Genomic DNA, 27,856 nt, shown 5'->3' with positions numbered 1-27,856 from the left:
TATATATATGTATGTGTGTGTGTGTGTGTATATATATATATACATATATATATATATATATATATATAAAACCCCTTTCTTATGTTATTGTGAAGATTAAATAATATAATACATGTAATATGTTCAGAATATTACCTGTCATGTAGTACATGTTTGACAAATGTTAGCCAGTGTATATTTGATGTCTGCTAATTCTGATAACATACTATGCTTTCCTAATCTTCAACTTGTTGCACTTCCCTGGCCTCGTTCTTTAGGAAACTGCTCTTCTTCCACTGCAATCCTATAATTCTTGTGGAGCTCCCAACCAAAGCACCCATCTTCCAGATGATGGAGGTGGCCTTGCACCCCAAGCCTAAAGAACCATAATGCTGCATCACCTTGGCCAAAGATTGGTAATGGATCATTATGTGAATGTAGCTGGCCAGTTAGAATCCTTCCCTGTTGTTTTTATGTGCTAAGCTGCAGGAAACTTTCTCACATTTCAGATTGTCACGGTGTGCTTCAGAGCTAGAGAGGCCATGTCTGTTATCACATATATCATATTGCATACGTATCATATAGAGCAACAGAAGCAACAAATGCAGAATTTAGCTAGGACTCCCAATCTTATAAAACATTGCCCTTCTGAAGATGGAATGTCCTAGCATCTCCAATGGAAGATTTTGAAAGAGAACTGAAAGCAGAAGCTAGTCTAATGGACTACATAAGTAGTGGTGATAGTTCATCTGATTCTAACAGTTCATCATCTTCAGGTAGTGAGGATAGTTCCAGTGACTCAGACAATGAAGAGTACAGATCCTCTCCTTCTGAGCCAGGAACTTGTATCTCAGGACATCCTGTCATGTCTGCCATGCCACAGTGCAGGATTCCTGATATGGATGCTGGCCTGAATAAATCTCATGAGAACAGTGGCCTTCTGATGAGTACTTTAAGAAATGATTTGCAGCTGAATGAATCAGGAAGTGACAGTGATGATGGAAGAAACTTTCAGCTATATATGTATATATATATATATATATATATATATATATATAAAACGTGTAAGACGTGGGATAATTTATTTTATACTAAGAGTAAAAATTTCTAAGACTGAAGAAAGTGTCTCTTAACTTTTGATAATAAAAGAAATTAAATTTGATTCAGAACAACAACAACAACAACAAAAAAAAAAATGGCACCGGGCACATATGGAGCCCTGCATACAGCAGATGCAAGGAAGTGTGAGCCTCTCTCTTCTCAACCTAACCCCAACACCTGAGTAAATGAAGCCAACGCCTTAACAGAAGTAAAAGTGAGAGATGGGGAGAGTCATGATGAGAAACAGTTCAAGCCCAATCTCTTAGAGACCCAAAGCTTCTCTGGCCCTTGTAGTTTTTCCTTCATTTATGGGAAAATCACCAGTGTCCTGGCAATAAATTTCTGTGTGCTGCTTAAGTCAGTTTGGACTGGGTTTCTTTTACTTGAAACTGAAATTGTTCAAACTACTACTGTTGTCTGTTGTCATATAATGGCTATTGGTGAATGGCTACTGAGCATGATACTTAGGAACTAATAACTTTTCAGTAAATATTTTGAAATGAATTGAGTGATTTTTTTTCATATTGATGAGTTGGAAGCTGTTTTCTGCATTAATATATGATTATCAAGGATGAAACAAAGTATATTCAGAATTAATTAAAATTCAGGATCAGAATGTATTGGAAAAAAATAGCATAGGAGAAATAGTCGAGTCTTTCAGGTAAAATGGACTTAAATTCAAACCCCCTTTTATCACTTACTAGTTGTGTGGCCTTAGGAAGAGCCCTTAATTTCTGAGATCAATTCTCCCTGTAAAATAAAGAAAATCAGTACTTTGATATAATGTTATTGTATTAGTATAAATATTTAGTATCCTATACCTTCTCCAACTATCATGAATCTAGGTTCTTTGATTGTATAATCATTTTTTGCATATGATACAACATACTAATGTTACAAAGCCATATTATAAAAAAAATGAAATAAATTCAAAAGACCATATAGTAAATTCCAACTATACTTTTATTTCAAAAGTTTCTAGAGAAAATTTAATTTGGTGTGCATTATTTTTAGTATTTTTAAGTAACTGTTTTCAATGAATAGAATGCCATTTTAAATACATGTTAACACTCTTCTAGAAAAATTGTAATACATACCTTGGCAAGCTTTGTTTTGTTTGTTTTATTTTAGAGAGAGAGTGCGCATGAGCGGGGGAGAGGAGCAGAGGGAGAGAGACAGAAACTTAAGCAGGTTCCATGCTTAGCATGGAGCCTGATCTGGGTCTCCATGTCATGATCGTGAGACTGTGACCTGAGCTGAAATCAAGAGTTGGGCACTGAACCAACTGAACATGGCAAGCTTTAATTATTGACTAACTACACTGACTTTTCTGGTAATGACTCATGAGTTATTTCCATACCCCAATTTTTAAGTGTATTTCATTGATAACAATTTTCTTTGTATATTTTAGTATTCTTAGTGAAGTTCTTTGCATAGCCAATAATCGGGGTAGTAAAGCTTCAATCACAGAATCACTGCAGCCCTTGCCTTCTTTTGAATGCTTATCTTTCCTGATAATCAAGGGTATTATTTCCCATAGGCAGCCTCGTACATCTATGACATATTAGAAACTGTCTTTAAAAATCATTTTCCATTACCAAGGGAGTTTGGGATAATGGAATGTGTAGTCACTTTCAATTTGTGTCAAATTTTCTGATGCATTTGTACCACCAACATTTTATCAGCTTGTCACTAGAACAAATGAAGTTGCAAATTGCATTGACTTTTTTTCATGAAATCTTTGAAACTGTTTATTTTTAACATGACTTCTCTCCTTTTTATTTCTGTAGTGTAGCAGGCTCGATTTTCAACTTTCAGGGTCTTTGTCACTTAGTGAGTATGGCATTCGGGAGCAATAATTTCCTGGGGCCTTGAAGGTTTTGGGAGAAAAGATTCAGGCATATAGGGCATATTAAAGCTAAATGCAGATTGAAGCAATAAGCATAGAACGATTTGATGAACTACCTGTAGGCAGGAGTGGAGAATTTCTGACACATCAGGAAAGCCATTATGTCCTGTTATGTTCAATAGCCCAGTTGGCCTAAAAGGTTACGGGTGATGTATGTTTTCATTATCTCCTATGAGCTGGATGTCTCAGAAGACCCCAGATGGCTTATTGTGGCTGCGGTTCTCTTCATTTGCACTATAGCAACCTCTGTCGTATCACACCAATATGTTTGTGAGGGTCAGTTTGCTTTGAGGAATATTGTCCCGTGATCTCTGTAATATTCTTCTCCCTGAAAATCTGCAAGGAGTTACCACCTGGAGAATAACTGAAAGCTCTTCAAAAACACATCTTGATTTCCTGAGTGTCATCTGTCACTGTAAAAGCAATAATAGCAATAAAACATCAATGACATTAGTTATCGTTTGTTGAACATACATTATGTACCAGGCATGCCTTACATACAGTACTTCATTATATGTTCTTTAACATATCCTGTTAAACCAGGTGTCATGATTTATATTTCACATATAAAAAAATAAGATGACATTAAGAAAGTAACTTGTCTAAAACTTGTCCTAGATGCATTAGAGATAGCATTCAAACCACAGGTCTCCCTGACTCTAGAAAATTCTTAACAACTGCAGATCATATTTAGTTCAGCATGAAGAAGCTCACAGTCTAGTTAAAGAGAAAAATATATGTAAATGATACCTATCATACAATAATTTCATTTAAAAAGCATGTGTGTTTAAAGGGCAAGGGAAACAATATGTATTAAGAGCTGTTTATACGTATCTTTAGGGGAAGTAATTAAATCTAAGGAAGGGATCAGAAAATCCATAGAAAAGAGCAATTTAGCATTGGAGACACAGTACCATAAGAACTGGAACCAGTCAGTGTTTAAGCAAAGGCCCAGAATAAGCCCTGAAATTACAATGTGTTGGGGGAGCAGTAAAAAAGTCACGGGTGGCATAGGAATTGAAACACTCAAATGTCTACACCTGTCTATATAAGCATAGGAAAAACTAAAGGTGCAGAAGATCAGACTGAAGATGAGAGAGAACAGGAGAGACTGAAGGAAGACTTTCTCTGTTTTTTTTTAAAGTGAAGTCAATGAAAATATAAATTTATGAGAGACCTTTTTGAAAAAAAAATTTTAACATTTATTCAGTTTTGAAAGATGAAGAGAGACAGCATGAGCAGGGGAGGGGCACAGAGAGAGGGAGACAGAGGGAGACACAGGATCGGAAGGAGGCTCCAGACTCTGAGCTGTCAGCACAGAGCCTGACGTGGGGCTTGAATTCACAGACCAAGAGATCATGACCTGAGCTGAAGTCGGACCCTTAACCAACTGAGCCACCCAGGTGCCCCAGAGAGACCTTTATTTTTAAAATAAAATGCGAAGATTGATACCTGTCTTACCTATGATGTGGGATTATTATAACATTGAAACAATTATTATATAGATAAAAGCAGATGTTTTAGAATATGCAGCTTGCCTGTCTTGGCCATGACTGTCTCCTGTCATCTTGAAATTTTTTTTTCATTTTTTTTCCAAAAGGAAATTAGATGAAATGAATAAGCCAAGCTGTATTCATTTTAATGTTTCATATTTACTAACATTTCTTTGTATACTCATTCAAGAAACATTCCACATGGAGTAAAAATGAGGCAGAGGAGACTCCAGTATCTTTGGGGCACAGACTATTTATATAAAAGCCTCTCCTTAACTAGTAAAGTCAATTTTGCAGAAATGTCCAGTGCAAACATCATGGTATTTAATAAATAGATGGAATGTCCTTTAAGATGAATCCAATATTAAGTTTGGTCTTCTGCTACAAACAAGTATTCCTTCACTTAAAATGACCTTGTGTCATATGTGTAAAAAGTTTGCTCTAATACAATGGGACTAATCCATTTGTCTTAGAAAGCCGTGCGTTTGTTTTAGAAGAAGAATTTCTCTTTCATTACATAGGCTATTATTTGCTTTGTCAAATCCCTCTTGGCCTTGAGCACACTCTAGAAATAGGGATTCTTTAGAATTGCTGATAAGGATGTTCTACTAAATATTACCCTTTATAAATCTTTGAGGAGGCTCAGGAATTGGTGAAGCAATCTAAAGATTTATATAAGGAGACGTACAAATCTAGCCAAATGAGGACACATCTGGGATGTATCTGGGTCTACCCTCTCAAGGGCCTGTGCTATATAATGCTGATTCCTTTTTTTTTTTTTTATTTTGGAAAGGCAACAATACATATGTACTCCTTTAACTTTTTAACATCTTTGTTGATGTCTAATTGATACATAATGAACTGTACATATTTAAAGCATATGCTTTCATAGTTTTGATGTATGTATATATCCATGACACCATCACTACAATCAAGATAATGAGCACATCCATCACCCCCAAAAGTTTCCTCTTGCCTATTATTTCTTCCCAACCCTTGGTGTCCCATCCTCACAACACCTGGTCTGCTTTCTATCATAATTCATTTCCATTTTCTATAATTTTATAGATTCTATAATTTTCTATAATTTTATATAAATGGAATCATACAGCATATTGTCTAACTTATTTCACCTCAGCATAACTATTTGAAGATTTATCCATATTATAGCATACATGGGTAGTTTATTCCTTTTTATTTCTGGAGTAGTAATTGTATTGTATGAGTATATCAGAGTTTGTTCATCCATTCTCCTTTGGCAAGTATAACTCCCTTGAACTTAATGTACCCTTCGTGATCTTTTCTTTCATGTCTCTGATATTATAAATTCTTTGTGAAAAAGTATTTCAAAAGCTAGGTTCTCCACTGTCTCTTAATCATAGAGAGGAAAGAAGTACCTTAAGGATACACAGGGGTATAATTACAATATTTATGATGATGATAATTAATAATAATAATAATAATAATAATAATAATAATGTGCTTTTAATATGCATAGCACCAGATGAAGCTTGTTGCTGTTTCCTAAGCTGGGCATAACAACTCCCTGTTATGGGAATCCTGTTATGGGAGCATCTTAAGCTGGACTAACAACTCCCCTGTTTTATTTTAAATTCTTTTACAAAGCAACCCATGAGTTATGAAGATGTGACTAAAACTATTATGATTAAATTTAATCATTCACTTAATATATTTTGAGGGCCTACTATATTTCAGGCACAGGACTAGGAAAAAGGGATTCAAAAGTAACAAAAGACACATGCTTCTTCTTTCATATTCAAAAGTGGATTTATTGTATGCATAATAAGTTGAAGCATATATACAGGCCCTTCCAAAGCCCTGGCTTTGGCAGTATGTTCACATGGTCATGTATTTTAGAGAGGTTGCAAAATCCATCTGTTTAATTTTAATGCACTGATAAGAACCTCTATCTCTTTATACCCCAGCTTTCCTACTACACACTTTTCCCAAGAAGAGTAGCATTGGAACTGTCAGGACATTTTGGAGATCCAGCAAAGGGTAGTTGGTGTTGAGAAGTAGATAGATAGAAACATACATATACACATACTTACAAACATACGTACTGCATATGTATAGTTAGCATATGGTTAGCATGTAGTAGCACAGATACATGTGGCTCACAGTTAGTTCTGTGTATATTAATTTAGGACTAGTCACCCCAGGTGAGAAATGGTATGTAGAAATCCTACTGCCCACTCTGCCACCTCACTGGGTTCCATGATCAAAAGGTGCCTATCTATAAACTGTTACACAGTATAAAGTTGTCTAGTGGTGCCGCACGCTGGAATGATGTGGATGGTGGAAGAACAATTAGAATTGAAATGGTTAGACCCAGAAGTTGTGTGTGTGTGTGTGTGTGTGTGTGTGTGTGTGTGTGTGTGTGTGTAGAGACAAGGGTTGGGGGGAGGAGAAAGGGAGAAAGATGTTAGGCTGATTGATTGATTGATTGGTAAAACTATAATGTTATTTCTCTGTGTATAGGATATTTGTACTATTTGTCAACTTTCAGTATTTTATTTTGATGTGATTTATTTTCTCATTTTATTTTTTTAAAGTTCATTTTGAGAGAGAGAGAGAGAGAGCACACACATATGTGAGTGGGGCAGGGGCAGAGAGAGAGGCAGAGAAAGAGGGAGAGAGAGAATCTCAAGCTGATTCCATACTATCAGGGCAGAGCCCAACACGGTGGCTTAAACTCACTAATTGTGAGATCATGACCTGAGCAGAAATCAAGAGTTGGATGCTTAAACAACTGAGCCATTCAGGCACCCCTATTTTCTCATTTTAAATAAATGTTAACATGTGACTTTGATTTTCTATTTCTTATTTTGGATGATATTTATTTGAGTCCTCCCCCAACTTATAAATACTTGAGGCAACACAAAAGTAGAATCCATTGCTGTTTATATGTTACAGTTCATCAGGAACAGGCCAATAAGCATACATTTAAAATACAAGGTTATAAAGGTTAGATAAAAGAACTTCAAGGAACGTACAGGACAGGAATAAATTCTTACTTGGAAGGATAGAATTCTTGGAGAAAGTGGTGTTAAAGCTGAGATGTAGTGTAAGTTGACCAAAGATATATATGTCCTATGTGTCCCTGTACCTGTGTGTGGGGTAGGAGAGAAAGATAGGAGGGTGTTGATAGATGTTTTACTTTTCCCTTAGACATACAGAGTTTTAAAATATGTGGGTGGGTGACATAAGATCAAATTTTACAGATTTTTAAACATATATTTTATATACAGTGCGTACATACATTTTATAGTTAATCCTGAGGCACATGAGTGAAGAAATGCCAAGACTTTAGGCAGAGAGACCATATTTGATTATGTATCTTCCAAAACTGTATTTCTTTCCTCTAAGGCAGATGTTCTTAATTCTCTAGAGGCAGTTGTCAAGGAGCAGTTTTCAAACGCAGTGGCATTTAGTGAAGGAAGGCTCCTTAAAGTAGTGAATAGTATCTGGGATTCCATTTTAAACACTAATACAATGTAGGCCCCACCCACTTAATCAATGTTTGTTATAGGGAGAGGATCAGAAATAATGGGCTGATGTGTCCATTTTCTACTATTTAATTTGCTTTGCCAACTTGACAAATTATTTCTGTCCTCTAAACTTCAGTTTCCTTATGTTCACAATAGGGGTAAAAATCCCTACCTTATAGGTTGGTTTGAGAACAAGAGGACCTAATAAGATAATCCAGGAGAGAAGTGCCTAGCATAAAATAAATGTTAAGTAAGTTTCAAACGAATATGCACTTTATTTTTTCAACGTTTTTATTTTTTTATTTTTGGGACAGAGAGAGACAGAGCATGAACGGGGGAGGGGCAGAGAGAGAGGGAGACACAGAATCGGAAACAGGCTCCAGGCTCTGAGCCATCAGCCCAGAGCCCGACGCGGGGCTCGAACTCACAGACCGCGAGATCGTGACCTGGCTGAAGTCGGACGTTTAACCGACTGCGCCACCCAGGCGCCCCCGAATATGCACTTTAAAAGTTCTACCATTTTAGGCTTAAAAATTTAATTGTAAGATTGGAAATCATAAAACTCCTGGAAGAAAACAAAGACAGTAAGCTCTTTGAGATAGGTCTTTGCTATAGTTTTTTGGGTCTGTTCCTGAGGCAAGAACAACGAAAGCAAAAATAAACCAAAGGGACTGCTTCAAACTCAAATCTTTTGGACAGCAAAGGAAATCATCCACAAAACAGAAAGGCAGTCTCCTGAATGGGAGAAGATATTTGTAAATGATATGTATGATAAGGGGTTAGTTTCCAAAATGTATAAAGAACTTGCACAACTCAAAATAGGTAGGTAGGTAGGTAGGTAGGTATGTAGGTGGGTATGTAGGTAGGTAGGTAGGTAATGATAGAGATAGAGATATATCTAAACAAACAAACAAACAAACAGTCCAATTAAAGATGGGCAGAGGTGGGGCGCCTGTGTGGTTCAGTTGGTTGAGCGACAGATTTTGGCTCAGATCATGATCTCACTGTTCATGGATTCAAGCCCCATATTGGGCTCTGTGCTGACAGCTCAGAGCCTGGAGCCTACTTTGGGTTCTGTGTCTCCCTCTCTGTCTGCCCCTCCCCTGCTCATGCTCTGTTTCTCTCTCTCTCTCTCTCTCTCTCTCTCTCTCAAAAATAAACATTAAAAAAATATAAAAAAAAATGGGCAGAGAACCTGAATAGACATTTCTCCAAAGACATAAAGAAGGCGAACAGAAACATGAAGAGATGCTCAATGTCACTCATCATCAAGGAAAAGCAAATCAAAAACGAAATATCACTTCACACCTGTAAGAATGGGTATTATAAAAATACAGGAAATTAGTGCTGGCAAGGATGTGGACAAAAGGGAACCCTCCTGCACTGTTGGTGAGAATGTAAATTGGTACAGCAATTATAGAAAACAATATGGAAGTTCCTCAATTAAAAGTATAACTACTCTATGATCCAGCAATTTTATTTCTGGAAATTTATCTGAAGAAAATGAAAATACTAATTAGAAAAGATAGGTGCACCCCTGTGTTCACTGAAGCATTATTTACAATAGCCAACATATGAAAGCAACCTAAATGTCCCATTGATAGGAAATGGATAAAGATACATATACACACGCACACATATATAATACACATATACACAATGAAATATTGCAATGGAATATTCCTTAGCCAAGAAAAGAATGAAATCTTGCCATTTGTAAAACATGGATAATAATAGAGGGCATTATGCTAAGGGCAGCAAGTCAGAGAAATCACTATTGACAGTGACAGATGAATATGAAGACCACAGTGATATGGAACATTCATATGAACTCAGTTTCTCAAATGAATCTAAGATAATGGTACCATCATCTTGTACAAAGTATGGTCTCTATCGTTTTAGAAAGAGGTGTATCATCTTTGAATATTAAGTAAATATTAGGGTATTCTCAGAGGGATATAAAATAAGCTTTCAGTGACCTGTTAAAGTTACTCTTTTAGTGGACTTCTGAGCATTATTCAATTTTTTATTAAGTGAATTAATTCAAAGAGACATTATACATGTAGGGGGGAAAAAAAAAGAAAAAAAGTACCTCATCAAGAATATAAGAGAGGAGCTATTGACAGTATCTCATTATAAAATTATAGAACTTTTCTTTTTTTAACTGTAGTTGACATATAATATTATATTATATTCAGGTATATAACATAGTGATTCAAAATTTATATATATTATGAAGTGATCACCGTAATAAATCTAGCCACCATCTGTCACCAAACACACTGACTGTATTCCCTATGTTGTACATTATATCCCTGTGACTTACTTATTTTATAACTGGAAGTCTGTACCTTTTAATACCCATCACACATTTCACCCAGCACCCAACCCCTCTCTTCTGGCAACCACCAGATAGTTCTCTGTACCTAGAAATCTTCTTCTGTTTTGTTTGCTCTGTTCTTTATAGATTACACATATAAGTGAAAGCATGTGGTATTTGTCTTTCTTTGACTTGCTGCCCTTAGCATAATGCCCTCTATTATTATCATCCATGTTTTACACGTGGCAAGACTTCATTCTTTTTCAGGAGTGTCCAAACTGGGCACTTGGCATGGATTATCTTGTTTAATTTCCATAAGAGTAACTTGGGGTTGATATTATTATTTTCACTTTTGAAATGAAATACTTAGGCAGATTTGGAAACTAACTTTTTAAAAAGGATTCTTAGTTAAGAGGAGGGGGAGTGAACTTGTCTTTTCTAGGGCCCAGCTCTCAGGCTGATGGTCTCACCATGGCACAGCAACAAAGAAAGCTCTTGTTTTTAAAACAGAAGCTCAGCAACAGCCACATCCTCAAGTCATTTTCCAATTTGGAAAAAAAAAAAAAAAAGACAATATCCTCAAAGGCCAAAAGTATCTTATCTCTGTTCTTTCAGGATCTGCACCAGTTATACCCAATAAGGTGACCCACATATGTAAAATTACATTTTCTAGTAGGTGCATTTTTAAAAAGTTAAAAGAAATAGGTAAAATTCACTATAATAAAATTCAACTCAATAAATATATACACAATATTATTACTTCAACATAAATATAAATTATTACTGCAAATTCTTTTCATAGTATATTTTCAGAATCTGATGTGCATTTTATACTTGCAGCATATCTGATGAGCCACATTTCAGGTCCTCAGTAGCCATAGGGGCACTGGGACCTGCCTTACTGTGCAGCACAGATTGTATAGTTCTAGTTAGGACTAGTGATAAACTATCTCAAGCAGGGAAATCTTAGGCCTTATTCATTAAAATATCAACATGTCTACTGTCATTTCTTCTATATTGCTGACCTTCTTTTCAGCTCAGTGCTACATGAGGATCAATAACCTAGGTTTTAGAGTCAGGTTTCCATAAAACTCTGCTCTACCCCTTACTACGTATGAGTCCTTGAACAAGTTATTTGATGTCTTAGCCTCAGTTTTCTCGTTTACAGAAACGGGGAGAATGATGCCTAGCGCTCAAGTTAGATATAAGTTAGATATGTCTCCTGGCTCCATAAGTAGATGCTCTAAATGTTAAAATTCAATCTCATTTTCTTCTGTGTGAACTTGAACAGAGATTGAGTGCACTATCCATTTTTTTTAATTGTACTCTTTTTTTTTTTTAGGTTTATTTATTTTGAGAGACAGAGGGAGAAAGAGAGCACATGAGCAGGGGAGGGGCAGAGAGAGGGAGAGACAGAATCCTAAACAGGCCCCACATTTTCAGCACAGAGCCCTAGGTGAAGCTCAAACTCATGAACTGTGAGATCATGACCTGAGCTGAGATCAACAGTTGGATGCTTCACTGACTGAGCCACCCAGGCACCCCGAATGCACTATTCTTGACACAGATATTCTGTATCGTTTACTGTTCTACATATGACACTCCTCCCTCCACCCTGGCTCCACCTCATTGCTGCACCCATAATCGTGAATATGGGTTAGTCAATCACTCACCCTCTGTGAGTAGGTAAAAATCGGTATGGGTTTCATACATGTTGTTGAACTTGTTGTTTCCTGATGTATTGGAGTTTCCTGCAGAATGACCTATGTGGGCTAGTTGGGATAATTTATAACCTTTTAGAAATCCCATTAACTCACTTACAGATGAATATTCTGTAGTACTGAGCTCTTTAAGTATTTAAATTCTTTAAGGCCCATCTATCAACTAGAACAAAAGGAAACTATCGTCCTTCTACCCACGCTGTTCCTTCTTCCCAGGTGAAACAAGTTATTACAAGTCCCCACATACTTTCTCTTGGTTTCTCCTGGTCCTAAGCTAATTGCATGAGTCACCTTGCTCAAATTCTAGAAAGTGCTGAAGGCCAATGTATGAGTCTCAAGATTTCTTTCCAACAATATGTAGAAAATTCCTACTGAAGAAGCGGGAGCTCTGTGTTCAAATCTCCGCATGCTATTTATAGTGTTTCTCCCATTTCAACCTATCTGAGAAGGACGAGCTTCTTACTACTCTTTCCCAAAGCTGTTAAATCAGAATCAGGTGTTTATCCTCAAAGAGCTTATTATCCCCTTCTTAAAACCCAGTTTGGGGCACCTGGGTGGCTCAGTAAACCAACTGAGCATCTGACTCTTGATTTTGGCTCAGGTCGTGAAGTCGTGGTCCTGAGATGCAAGCCTGCATTTGGGCTCTGTGCAAGGCGTGAAGCCTGTTTAAGATTCTCTCTCCCTCTCCTTCTGTCCCTCCCCTGCTCACACTCCCTCTCTCTCTTTTAAAAAAATGAAAATAGGGGCGCCTGGGTGGCGCAGTCGGTTAAGCGTCCGACTTCAGCCAGGTCACGATCTCGCGGTCCGTGAGTTCGAGCCCCGCGTCAGGCTCTGGGCTGATGGCTCGGAGCCTGGAGCCTGTTTCCGATTCTGTGTCTCCCTCTCTCTCTGCCCCTCCCCCGTTCATGCTCTGTCTCTCTCTGTCCCAAAAATAAATAAACATTGAAAAAAAAATGAAAATTAAAAACAACCAGTGAGAGATGGGGTGGAGAATTCCAAGAAGAACTATCTCAATAATTTTCCTTTCTGAAAAAGATATGCTAAAGAAATCATACAGTTATTCTCAATGTGTAGTTTTGACTAATGCAAAATTGCCATTCTATTAATTGTAGCTTTTAACTCAAAGTATAGCAATATTCGCATTCTAGCTTTCATTTCCCAAAGAAAAACCCACATTTAGTGTAAGATTGTCTTATCCTCTCAATAATTTTTTAATAACAAATAAAATTTAAGAAACATTCATTAAAATGTTACTATTGCTTGAATTCTGTATTTTAATATCAAATTAGTAAAACATGGTATTTATACATTTTATAAACAGGATCACTAAAGTGTGTGTGTGTGTGTGTGTGTGTGTGTGTGTGTGTGTGTGTGCGCGCGCATGCATGCAGGCACATGTGCCTGAATACACGTATATGTATGTATGTAATTTATGTGCTAGTCTAGTATTAAAAGGTTTGGCAGAAAATGAGAGAAATAGGAGTCTAAATAAGTCATACAAATATGACCATCCAAAATTCACCAAATATTTTATAATTCTTTTTAATTCTTACTCTTAGGTTGTGAACAAAATTGCTTTGCCATAATCTTGTCTTTTATATATGAGGAAGCTAAGGTCTTGAGCATTTATATTGTTTTCTTGAGGATAAATTTTGGCCAAGAAAAGGATGTCACTTCACCCATACTACCACATCTGTTGAAAATTTATGATGCATTAATTAACAATTAACATGGCTAAACACCATTGTATAGATATTCACAAGACTTGCTTTGCTAAATAAAACCTTTTCCTTAGTTAGAGAGATAGTCTTATTTGTAAATATAAATGCATTTTTGAGGCTCTACACATCAGCTTCATCTCTTGGAGAGGTGATATTTGTTGTACTGGAGAGCATCATTTAATGTCAGCTTCTTAACTCTCTAATCAGGGCTCTACCACTTTTTGGCTGTATGACATTGGAACATTCCCTTCATATCTCTTATCTTCACTGTCTGCCAGAAAAGTAATTCTTTATTCCCTGACCTCTTCCTGACAGTATTATAAAGCACAAATAAATATGGTATTTGAATGTTTGCTGACAATATTGAGACCGTATACAAGCCATAGGGCATTCTTACCACTCCTTTGCTCACTGAGCTTGGTAACTCAGTGCTGGCCTGTGATGTAGACACAAGCCTTGGGAATAGATTGTCCTGGGTTAGAATCATTACTTTGACCTTCACTGGATCTGAAACCTTGCGGGGTGGGGGGTGGGGGGAGGGAGGTGGTGGCATTTAACTTTCTGAACCTCATTTTCTTCTTCTGTGAAATGGCTACTTTGAACTCTTCAGCGTTCTTCTGAATATGATGGCTGCTGAGAAATGCACCTCAATCCCCTGAGGTTGATTAACATGGTAACTGAAAGAAACCCACTCTGTAAGTTATCTTATGGCAAACTGCTATCACTTCTTTATCTTTCATTCTATTATTTTCCAGCAAAAGCAAAGCATATCCTGCCTTTAACTTACAAAAGAAACCAACCTGAAGAGATCTAAGCATATTTCTCACTTTATGAGGCAGCTAAAGTATCCTTTGAAAAGAAAGACCAATCCACTGCTAATCTCTGGCCTCTTAGTTGTCACCATGATATTATTCCTCTTCCCAAACCTTTTTTTGTTTACATTTAATAACATTTGAGAGAATCATTAAACCACTAATCTTTGTAGGACAAGAAAAAAAAAGAAAAAAAAATAGAGAGAGAGAGTTAAAAGGGATATAGTCAGATATTCAAGCTGTTGTTTTGTATCAACACCTTTGTTGGCTGCAACAGGTGCAGATGGAAAAATAGATTGCCTATCAGAATATCTGTAAGTGAAAGAACAAACCACCGTCACCACCACCATCACCAACAGCAAATAATTTCTGCATCATCTGCCAGAACAGTGTCATATCTCTCTCACTGAGTATTTGATTTAGACAGTTATCAGAATTAATTTGCATTACTCAAAGGGGATCAAAGGGCTGAGTTGCATTATTTACATGTCAGCTGTCCTCATTTACTATTTAAAATTATAAAGGATCCTATTCTTAGAGGGACATAAATGAGAACTGCTTTATGACCTGAAAAAAGTCACTACCATGTGCAGGTGTAACTCCACATCAGAGAACCTTTACCATTTCATTGAGCCCTTCTAGATACAAAGATGGCAACAGTTGTTTGACAATACATTAGCTAATGTCCAACATGAGAAGCATCTCTGTCATGAGAAAAGAAGTGATCATTTAGTCCTTCTCAAAGAGGGCACTGTTGACATTTTGGTGATGGGACAGTTATTCGTTTTGAAGGACATTCTAGCACATTGAAAGATGTTTAGCATCCCTGTCTTAAGTACTTTGGGACAATCAAAAATACCCCCACGTTTCTAAATGCTATCTAGGGAGTATTATAGTCTGTCTTTGAGAACTACTGAGGTAAAGCAAGGTAAGGCTCATCTGGACACTAAGAGCCCATCTTTGGAATCAGAAGGATCTTTATTTGACTCTTGGCCATGAACTTACTAGCTCCATAATCTTGGTTACTGAAGTTCCCTGAGTCTCAGTTTTATCTGTTACTTGAGGATAATAATGCCTTCTTAAGGGATCAATAATTTAATGCTGGTAAAGTCATTAACATGATGCCTGGAGGGGCACCTAGGTGGCTCTTGGTTTCTGCTCAGGTCTTGATCTCAGGGTTCGCAAGTCTGAGCCCTGTGTCAAGCTCCACACTGACAGTGTGGAACCTCCTTGGGATCCCCTCTCTCTCCTCTCTCTCTGCCCCTCCCCTGCTCATTTGCATTCTCTCTCTCTCTCAAAATAAATAAAGACCAAACAAAACATGATGCTTGGCATATAAGAAATGCTTATTTAAAGAGTAGCTAATTTGACAAATGTGTTTTAGTAAAAATTCATATAGGCTCAGAGAAAAAAAGTAGCTATCACAGTCAATAGTGATTATTGTAGTTGTCATGGGAAAAATGGCACTGGTGATGCTTGTGGTACACATAGGAGTATCAGTAGGTAAGGTGTTTCAGATGTATATAGTACCTTACTGCCTGAGTTGGAATTTCCATGCCGCTGTGTTATTTAGGCCAATTCCCTGTACAGTCTATGCTTCATATGTAAAATGAAGACAAAAATAGTGCAAACTGTAATAGTTTCTTGTAAAAAATAAATAAGTATAAATACTACAAAGTGAATCAGGTTTAGAGATGCCTGTGAATTCAGTGGAGATAGGAGGGGATTGGATCATATGAGTTTCTGCTTTCAAAATCTTAAGCCACGTTAGGTTCAATTGCTTTTGTGCTGCTGGCTCCACAGTAGTTAACTAGTTACTGTCTTACAAAGGTATGTCAGTCAGGGTGGCTCAACTGAAGGTACTGTTGTTTTCTCAGGTAATTAGATCTGGCTCAGACAGTCTTCACTTTCAAGACAGTTTAGTATTTAAGATGTATTCTAGATTCTAGCCAAGATAATTAGTTCTCAGAATACCAAACAGCCATGATTATAACAGGATCTTCTCTTGGATGTGGTACAATATGAAGGCTACAGGAGAGAGTTTGTGTGAAATCCTAAAGGGAAAAGAATGAAGCTGTTAATAGTTCAGCTTCAGCACATCCATGAATACGTATGTTTTCATCCTAACGGAAAATAAATTGTCAGAATGTTTGTAATGTTAACCACTTTGGGATTAATAAAGTACGTAAATCACTTTGATAAATAGTAGTTATTTGCTAACTTTGCCTCCTGATTATAAAAGGTTGTTTTTTGATTTTCTATTTAATTTTCACACTTTATGTTCCTATGTGAATTTTAAAAGACAGCTGGGAATTGATTTTTCAAATTAGAGTGTAGGCTGCTATGTGGTGATTTCATACAGAATTTGCAACCCCTACTCATAAATATGTTGTTGATGATCACCATATTATCTTGCTTCTCAGAACCTATAATTATTAACAGATAGAGATATGACATCCTAAATGCAGGGGGATTCTTTTATGATAATATCAGCATTTTTCCACTCGGGAGTAATCTTTATGAAAGTAATGACACAGTATTTCAATATTTCAAAAGGATAATTTCATTCCTCTTTAGATTCCACTTATTTGTTTATTGAGTGACTACCTAATCTATGCTACATGATGCCTGACCTAGCCATATTGAAGATATGAACATAAATGAAACTGTTTATACCCATAGAGTAGTTTAGAAGAATCATGTATTTGATAAATGTACTACACTGTGAAAAATGCAGTAAAGGAAACAGTTGGGGATACAGGATGAGTCAAGAAGGATAGAGATAATGATGCCTTACCATAAGTCTTACAATATCACTTATATAAATAACTCAGAATAATCAGGGAATTTCAAAGCTAGAAATTAATCATTCTAGCCCTATTTCGTACTACTTCCCGATATGCATGCCATGAGTGTTGTTTAGTAAGGACATGGGATAATGTAGACTTTCCAGTTTTATAGACAATGATCCAGTTCCTCCTGCCCCGTATACTAGCTATATGACCTTGGGCAAGTTATTGTATGTTGCTTAGCTATAACTTCTTTATCTGTAAAATGGAAAAGGTAAAATACCCTTTAGGGTTGTTGTGAAGATTAAATACAGTGATTTATAGAAGAGGGAATGGCAAAATATTTAATAAATGTTAGCTGTAATTATCTTATAGTCCACAGTTTTTCTACTTTCTATTTTATCACGAATCCACTGTTTTTCTACCTTAAAATTATTGTTCATTAGAGTTTGCTTATTTGAAATGCATGTACTTCTGTATTTCTACCTATTGAAATCCAAGGTCTTAAAATGTTACTTTCTCTTCAGTGCCTTTTCAGATTTCTTTCAAATGTGTGAATATAATACAATCACTTGTGAATATGTTCCATTTTTTCCTCCTCGTAACTGTATCTATTGGAGGCCAAGGTATATCCTATTACCAACATAGTGTCTCAATACCAATTAGCTACAAAACGGACCCTCAATACTAATTTCTTGAAATAAATTAAGCTACAGACAGGTAGTTAATAGTTATTGAGTTTTATTCAATCAAATGTTGTACATCCTGCATTTTCATGCATTGTACATTGAGACCCCCTAAATCATTTTTCTTTATCAACTTCAAACTTTATCAGTTTAGGAAGGGCACTTCAATCCATCTGACAATGGCTCCACCTATAAGCCAGAAGTTCGGTTCATATGCATCACCACCTTTGCTTGTAAAGTAATATCCATTTGTGGAAATATTTTAATATTTTATTCACTTTGCCTTTATTACTTTATACAAATGGATGAAACAGATAAAAATGAAATTGCTGAGAGTGGTGAGGAGAAGCATAGGTTTCATAAACTCAATATAATTAAGGCAAGATGGAGATCATTAGGCTTGCCTCAACTTTAGCCTCTATCAGGCATTCACTGGCCTTAAGCCCAATCAACTGTGTGTTCAATTATAAAGGAAAAGGATAAAACTAAAGTGCACAGTGCTAGAAATATGCATTAAACAACGTACCTAAAAGATGAGCTGCCATTAGAGATTCTGTAATTGGTTTTAACATATTGGGAATGGAACACCTATTAGAATCTGTGAATATTTTGTTCAGCTTGTGAACATTTACCATGATACGAAAGTTGGAGATTGTCTACTGTTTTATTCCTTTATATATATAAAAAAATTGAATAGTTGTAAACTTTAAGTTGCCAATATTTAAAGGAATAAATAAATCTTTCATCCCCAAAGTTTACTTGCCCCGACATTATTATTCTGACACTGTCAGCTATGCTAATTTCATAAAGAAATTTTTAGATTTAGTGAAATTGTTCAATAAATCATTTCCCTTTCTTGTAAGTATATCTCAGGTATGAATAGAAAAATAAATCAAACCCAGAAACTTTTAATTTGATAGAGATTATAGTCATTAAGTAAAATCTTGTTTTGAATTTTAAGTTATACGATTATCAATGAATTCATTATCTATGTATATCTGCAACATGTTTTTTTTTTTTTTATTAGTATGTGTGTCCTATAAAAAAATTCTAGACCGTCTTTGGAAGAGAAGTTGAATTTCTTTCACAAATTCTGCTACTCAAAAGCATACATTTTCTAAATTTGTAAGATGTAAAGTGGCTGTTTTATGGTAGAGTATTTTAATGTTAATGTGAAACACCTGGCAATCTTCTTAGAGTGCAGATTCTGCTTTAGCAGGTCTCAGGTGAAGCCTGAGATTCTGCATTTCCAACAAGTTCTCAGCTGCTGCTGCTTCCAGTCTGGACATATTTAATAGCAATTGGGTAGAGCACCAAATATGCAGTCAGAAAATTTTACTTCGAACATTACATCTACCATTTACTAGCTATAGAAATTAGGTTAAGTCACACCTGCTCACTTTTTCCATCTCTGTTGTTCTTACTTTATTTAGTCTAAGCCACCATCATTTCTCAGCTCTGGCATAGTCTCTTCATTGTTTTCTCAGCATCTGACCTTGCCCCTCTCCAGTCCACTCTCCAGACCACAGCTCAAGTAACAGTTCTTAAAAATACTAATCTTATCCTATGGCCAACTGCCTAAACCTCCCTTACCAGCTTTTAATGACTCTCCTCAAAGATAAAATTCCAAATTGTTACCATAATCCATTAAGTCCCAGTCTGCCTCTTTCATCTTATCTCGCTCTCTGTTCTCATTGTTCGTTAGGTTTCACCAAATGGGCTTTTCCTTTGTTGCCTAGGTGTGATCCCCAGGTAAGCAGAAACATATAACCTGGAAACTGGTTAGAGATGCCAATTCTAGATCCCACCCTTGAAACTTTCTCCCACTGGACAGGGCCTCTCCCATAAAGGCAGTGCCTATTGGGTTTTCTTTCTTTCTGATTCTCCAGCACTCAAAACACTGCCTGGCACAGTGTAGGTTTCCAATAAAAAGTTTTGAATGAATGAGAGAATAAATCCTTATAACCTCTGTATTATTTCTTTATCTGTAAAATAGATAAAATATTGCTTCCCTCACAGGTTACTTCAGATTCATTAGCATATATGAACGTAGAAAGCAGAACGCCTACTTTAAAGATATTCAAATAGGGTTTTTTTAAAGATATTAGTTTTATAAAGCACTTTTATGTCATTTTCTCAAGTATACCTACATTATTTGCTTTTACAAAAACAGTTACTTTACGCAGCTTTGTTCATTAAGTCACTCACATATATAACATTGGATGTTTGCTAACACTATTGCTTCTACGTGGGATAGTATTTCCTCTATCTGGAGTTCTAGCTGGTGACATTTCTTAAAGCCTTTACTCAATGCATCTGACAGTTGTCTCCTTCTAGTTTCTGGTGTACCTTAAACTTTCCTCTTTCAAAGCACTTAAAACATTTAAAAATAGTAAGTGTTTTTTTAATTTCAGAAGTAGCATAAGTTTGTTATAGAAAATATTTTTAAAATGCTGATAAGTAAAAAGAAAACCTTAGTTCCTGCTGTAATCAAGAGCTTTCATGATAACATAACTTCTTAAGCTCTTCCATATTCTTTAATTTTTTTTGATGTTTATTTATTTTTTGAGAGAGAGAGACAGCAAGTGGGGGAGGAACAGAGAAAGAAGGAGACACAGAATCTAAAGCAGACTTCAGGCTCTGAGCTGTCAGAGCCTGATGCAGGGCTCGAACTCATGAACCGTGAGATGATGACCTGAGCCGAAGTTGGACACTTAACCGTTTGAACCACCCAAGCATCCCATTCCATATTCTTTAAATTGCAAAAGAAATTGCTATAGTTTAGGTAAACTTATTTGACATTTCCAAATTATGTACATAAGATTTTTTAATCATATCAGTTAGTTGATATTGTGCCCTATTAACGTAAATTCTCCTAACATATTATAGGAGGGCGTGTTTAATCAAGTGCATTTTACACGTATTCTTTTAAAGAAGTAATAAAACAGCACTAGTCATGTGGATGTAAAATTGTATTGCAATTAGGTAACATGGTAAGGACGGAGTTCCGTAAGAACATTTGATTTACAGTAGATTTCCTGTGTATTCTCTGAGCCACTTTCAGCTCTGCACCCAAGGGAACACCTAAATGCACAAAGCTACTTTCTCTTGCTATTGTAGAACCAATTAAATTAATTTGTTGGAAATAACATTGTCTATCGCTTGCACTGTGCTAGATTAGATTCTCTCTGAATCTTCCTGGGTTTCACTCTACAATGTGTATAGCACTTTGAATTTTAGTGGCAAGAGCTGCAGTCTTCCTTTGCTTATATAAAAAAATTGATTTTAAGTACTCCCAAGAAAATAGAGCTTTCTCAGAAACCTGCATTTACTTTGGGAGACTGCTGCATATATTTTCTGACACTTGGCATCACTTAGGATAGCAAGAAATAGAAAGAATATAGAGATTCTTTTGCATTATGTGTATATCTCTAACTTTGGGGATTCTTTCCCATATCCATTAGGGAGAAGGAATTTCTATGGAGGACAAGATGCTACACGATAGGATAGGGAATTATAGTTGGATGAAATTATCTCATTGAATTTTTTATATTGTGTGTCCTGATGCCAAATTCATCTGTTCACTAAATGAACATTGATGAGCACAGCTCTAACACAGGTCATAGGGAGGATACACCGGATACCTGGAATATTTATACATATGTATGTATATCTTTATAGGAATGTAAATAGAGGTGCCTGGGTGGCTCAGTTGGGTAAGCGTCTGACTTTGGCTCAGGTCATGATCTTGTGGTTTGTGGGTTCAAGCCCTGTGTTCGGCTCTGGGCTGACAGCTCAGAGCCCGGAGCCTGCTTCAGGTTCTGTGTGTCTCTCTCTCTGTCCCTCCCCCATTCACACACACACGCCCTCTCTCTCTCTCTCTCTCTCTCTCTCTCTCTCTCTCAAAAATAAGCATTTAAAAAATTTTTTTAAAGAATGTAAATATATATTTATACACATTAATTATATATATTTATTTAAAGGTATATAAATTATAAATAGACATAAATATTTAAGACAACAAATCATTTGCATGTAAAAGTGCAATTTCTGGATTCAGTCAGTGTGTGTGCATGGAGCAGGAGAGGAATATGTAAGGAGAAGACCAGCTGGAGGTTGGGTTGAATGATTTCGAGACCAGCATATTTATTTTGAGGTGAAAAGCCATAGTAGTGTGAGACTAGGAGGTAAGCAAAGATCAGATAGTTAAGGGACTTCTAAAATACAGAATTTTGACATTTGGCTATAGACAGTAGGGAGGCATCCTGTCATTCAGGATGCTGTCATTGAATAGTTACCCAAAACGAAGTAGCTCTTAGTATAGTTAAGTAGGGTCTCTTTAAACTAAATAGATTTTGCATGTTTGGGTTTCGGTTTCGTTTGATAGTTTTCTGTAATTGACAGAGGCAGTGTTTCCACATTCCTGGAGACTGTAACTTGCATTATTGTGGAAGGGCTGCGGGTATGGGAAACAAGAGGACTGACTTTGAACACTGATTCTGCTGTTAACCAGCGATGTAGTCTGAACCACAGCACTTTTCTCTTCGGTGTCACTGTCTGCAAATCAGGAAGGAAAGTGTTGTTGGAATAAATAACATTAAACCTCCTTGGATTGTTCGCTTTCTTTGATCTCTTGTGACTGCCACTAACAACTCTTGCCTTTGTCTTTTAGACGATAATCCAGATTAACACTCATTCCAGGTAATATAAAACCCAACCTAAAGTTAAATAGGATTTTAAAGTTTGCTCTCACTTGGAAACAAAGTTCAAGAAGGAAAAGTGTTATATGCTGCTACTACAAACTAATTGAATTTGGAATTTGGGCAGTTTTGAAGATTGCTGCCCTATTGTTGTTGTTGTTAAAGCTGTTAGTACTATTTAAAACTGAACAAGTACGTTCCTGTTTGGCATTTGTAATAGTGTGTGGTACATAGTAAGAGCCCAATAGAAATGATCTTCCTGATAGTGTTGCTTATGAGAAACTAATAAGCTAAATTTAGTAGTATGTATTATGTAAAGTACACATAAATTTAGTGTACACATAAATTTAGTAAATTTAGTAGTACTAGTATGTAAAGTATACAACACAGCATGTCCTCAAAAAAATGCTAGTTTCTGACTCACCTTATAGGGCCCTTGTCAACCTGTAGCTATCTATGTTGCTATTCATCTGTGCTTTTTGGGTGCTTTCCTGTAGCACCTGATCCATTTTACAGTACAAGTGGCTGAGCTTCAGTAATGGGCAGATGACTCATTCTGAAGATTGGAGATTATGTTAAGCATCAGGGCAGTGAGGGTGGAAAATAAAAAGCTCCATAAAAGAAGAGAGAAATAGAAAACCATACTTGATAGCCTCAATATTTTTGACAGACTTCTCTCTGGTTCATGAGTGAGGAGGGCAGAATGATGGATATTAAGATACCAGAGGTGGAGGTGCTACTTTTACCATTTTAGCACTCAATGCATAGCAAATTGAGCCAGTGCAAAAGTAGATTTTTATTATAATGGCCAGAACCCTTCCTAGACACAGATGAAACCTCAGCCCAAAGGAAGAAAGAAGCCCTCTTGGAAGAGAAAAAAAAAATCACTTTGAGAATAGAAACAATACAATTCAAAATTGGATGATAAAATTTTGCTTATATTTAACTAAAGTAGACTGTTATTTAAGAATTTTGGAAAGGATATGACCTAAACTGTGCTTATTGACAGCTCTGCAAAACCTTGATAAATTAGATCTATACTATTGGCTTTGCTTTAAACCTAAGCTTGAATATGACTGCTGGATCTCCCGTTACTCAGTAACTGTACAATCTGAAGAAAACTGGTTGAAACTCCCAAACTTCATCTTTCTCATTTGTAAAATGAAGATACAAAACCCTAATTGCAGAGTCATGCTAAGGATTAAGTGAGATAACAGCAATGACCTTGCCTAACACAGTATCTGTTATTTAGTTGGTAATAAATCAATTTCAATTGCCCTAATGTCAGAACCTTTACACGTTAGACAATCCCATTTTATTATTTGGTCCTCAGTTTTTCTATGCCTAAAATGAGTTTTGGAGTGAGATTATTTATTAAATTCATTACAGCTCTAGCATTCTACTCTTTATGTCTTTCTATGGCTCTGTTCCCTACACATATTTACATGCTAAGAAAACTATCAATGTTCCTAAAAAAAAAAAAAACAAACAAACCTGGAATTTGGGAAATTTCAGGTATTCTACCAATGAACAGAAAGAGATCCTAGGGTCAGTAGGCAGCAAGAAGTAGCTTTTAACCTTACCTAATTTGCCATATCTATTATATGTATTGTATTTATGTCTGTAACCCAAGCCGCTCTCTACTTCAGGAGACTGAGTCTAATACTAAGAATGAAGAATTCAGGACATACCAGTTTGTTTTTTGTTTTGTTTTGTTTTTTACAGTAAAATCCTGGACTTTTTGCTTTTCCCCAGTTATTCCTATATGTTGGTATTATGGTGGTGGTAAATTACTTGCATATTTGCCTGTGTTGTCTTGTTTTAAGCTCCTTGTTCAATACCGGGACCTTGGCACTGGGAAAAGAAGCAGATTTCCAGTTTGACTTGTATAGCTCTTTCTTGGCCTCATGTTTTCTTATACCTTGTTCCCCAATTGGATCAGGTACCATTTCTTCCACAGTGGATCTAGATGTTTAGCCCTATCTGACATGATATTAGTGGGTTGCATAGGTAGTCTCTGTAAAATACTCCCAAGCTAGAAAGCATGATGTTAATTTGATTCTACCAAGAAAGACACCCTGCTTCCTAACTGGGGTGGAAATTTCTTACAGTCGTGTTTACCTATATCACAGACTTCTCTGAAGGGTGATGCCTGAAAATTTTCTTATCCACTCCCATAACTAGATCATGAGTGCTTGGATGGCATACACTAAGACCCAGTGTCTTATTTCTACTGTGGTTGCCACAGGGGTTGCTTGGTCCTGGGAACTCTGGAAGGCCCTTGTGGTGAAATATACAGGCAAGTAAGACATGGGGTCTGCTTCAACCAGTTCACAGTTTAGCTATGGAGACAGGCAGGAAAACAAATACATTAAGATGTTTGAAAAATAAATACTATAATAAACGTAGGAGCAAAGTGCTAGTACCAAGTACAGGGTCCAGAGCATAGCAGTTGCTTATAATAAGTATGACAAGCCAAACTTAAATCCTGAGAAACACATTAAGTCATTTTCCCCAGGAAAGGGTAGGGTTACTACCTAAAAGAGGTGAAATTTGAGATGGACTTTGGAAAAACAGTTTGAGAAGTTTAGCTGTGTTGATGTTTGTGCTGTTTATACTACTTGAATAATTCTCTGGAGACCTGGTTAAGGCCACTGTGGCTCTAACCTCATTCTTCCTTTTTTGCTTTCAAGGAGACCTAAAGACAGCAGAGACAATGATAACATAACCAATTTGGAAGTAGAGGCAAAGGCCTCATTGCAGATAACTTTGCATGCCAAGTGAAACATTGCAAAATGATAAATTTACTCTAAACCTAGCCTGTTGCTTTTTCTGTTAATCCCCAGCCTAAGTTTGAATATGTGGTGAAGCATTCAGGCCATGCTCACCCCCCAGCTAAAGATATACAGTTTAAAAAGCAAATAATTGAGTACGAGATCCCCCATTATAAACCCATGGCCTCTAGAGTAGACAATCTTCATTACAGTGTCAGGGAAACTGGGCCATGTCTCCATTCTGTCTCTTGAGAGTTACACATACAGAATATAAAGGCAACATATTTGTCTTTGACCAGAACTCTGTGGGATCCCCTTTCTGTAAAACTAAAATGTCAAAAGAGACAAAATCATGCCACTCACTGATTCATATCTTGATACAGATCATATAAGGATAATTTGTAGGAAATATAACCAAATCAATAGGAAAGATACCCAACTAAAAGAAAGATAACTCAAAACCAGCCTAATAAATAAAATCAAAGGTTAAACTATGGATGTTGACAGCCTGAAATGGAGAAAACAACATTGAATTTTAGAACAGAATCTTAAGTTAATAACTAATTTCTGCAACTATATTTATTGTGTGAAACTAGGCACATTCTGTAGCCTACCCTTGTCATAATATGTGGACATGTTGCCATTTGGCTTTTCTCCTTCACAGGTTTTATTTATTTTTTTAAAGAGAGTCCAATGACTTATATTAAAGCTCCTTATAAACTGTACAATGCTGTTTAAATGCATTCTTTAATTTTTGGCTATTTGTTTTGTATAACAAGATATGATTTGGTACATAAACATTTAATATACAAGCTCTTTTTTTATATCACCTTTGTTTTGGTCAGTGAGGGACTAGCATGTTGAGCTAGATAGTGTTGTTATGCACAACTATGAGTTCTTTGAATCACATATGTTTTTGTTTTTTGGGTTTTTTACCTGCTGTGAGTTATAGTGCACTAGCATTTTCAGTATGGCCCTTTGTTTATGTTTCATAAGTAATATATATTCTGTCTTGGCATTGAGGAATTGCCATGACCCTAATAGTTTTGATTAAGTATCCTTGCCAAATCAACTACAAAAGAGCCCAAACTTATTTTCCCATTCCCTACTCAAGCAAAAGGAGAAAAAAAAAGTGACCCATTTTAGACTGGAATAATACTATATTCCCCCCAACTCACAGATGAATAGATCTGTAATGAAGTGCAATTTTCCTCAGAAAATAAACTCCAACGAATGGAAAATTGGGGTTACGGCGCATGCATTGTGAAGTAATAGTCACTTAAGTATTGAATACAGCCAAAGGACAATTTGAAAAGATGAAGGACATTCAAGCAAGAAACTAGAAATCTGGCAAAGGTGAAAGGGGGTCCACTGGAAGCTTTATTGAACAGCGATTGCGAGTGTAACAGTGAAATAATGATTCAGTTCTGAAGGATGGAAGGGGTTGAAAGGGCAAAGTACATCCTGGTTCATGTCTAGACAATAGTTATGTACAGGCCATGGTCCAACAGGTGACTTCGCAGGGGAATTGATTAAAATAGAAAAAATAAGTTTCAAACATTAACAACCTGGCACAGAAAATGAAAGATCAAAGCAAATTCAGGCTCCAGATGTACATATTTAGGGTTTTCAAATGCTCTGAAAACACTTTATTTTAAGATCATTTATCGATGCAACCAACATTTATTAAGTACACTACTTACCCTATCCCAGGCATAGGAACTTGCCAGGGTCAGCAGGGACAAAACTGGATGAGATGTTTTTGCTCATGCAGCTTCAGACTAATAACTTTCACCTGATTCCAAGGAAACACACCATACTTTGTTTCTGAAATTATTAGTGTAGGTTGAACCATAATAAACTGTCATTTCTGTAGGTCAAAAACATTTAGTATTGGCAAGTTTAAAGGTTCAGCCTAATATTATCTTTTAACCTTTGTTTGAATGGTGGAAGCCTTTTAAGTAAATGTTCTTTGCCTTAAAAATATTTTTTCCCTCCTAATCAGCATTTTCTTCTTTGGTTTAATAAATGAAATCTCTTGGGGTGTTTGTATGGCTCAGTCGGTTGAGCATCTGACTCTTGATTTCGGCTCAGGTCATAATCCCTGGGTCATGAGATTGAGTCCTGTGTTGGGCTCTCTGCTGGTGCTGAACATGGAGCCTGCTTGGAATTCTCTCTCTCTCCCTTTGTCTCCCTCCCCTGTTCTCCCTCTCAAAAAAAAAAAAAAAACAAAAAAACAAAAAAACAAAAAACAACAACAACAAAAAAAACTTTCACCTTTATTATCCCTTCCAGACTCACTTGAAATCTCCAAATTAATTTATTTCATGTTACAGTGG

At 36.3% G+C, this 27,856-nt stretch overlaps 1 protein-coding gene and 1 pseudogene across 11 annotated transcripts in view; both read left to right on the top strand.

The window, feature by feature from the left end:
• TENM4 (teneurin transmembrane protein 4) overlaps positions 1–27,856 on the top strand; it is a 2,941,751-nt gene that overhangs the window by 817,741 nt on the left and 2,096,154 nt on the right. The window lies entirely within an intron of this gene.
• Positions 127–22,634, top strand: LOC112865764 (ELL-associated factor 2 pseudogene; annotated as a pseudogene).

Source organism: Puma concolor, chromosome D1 (genome assembly GCF_028749965.1).
Source record: "Puma concolor isolate L17-30 chromosome D1, mPumCon1.1.hap2, whole genome shotgun sequence".
NCBI classification, from domain to species: Eukaryota; Metazoa; Chordata; class Mammalia; order Carnivora; family Felidae; genus Puma; species Puma concolor.
Note: the sequence above shows the minus strand (reverse complement) of the source record. Positions and strands in the feature narration are given on the sequence as shown.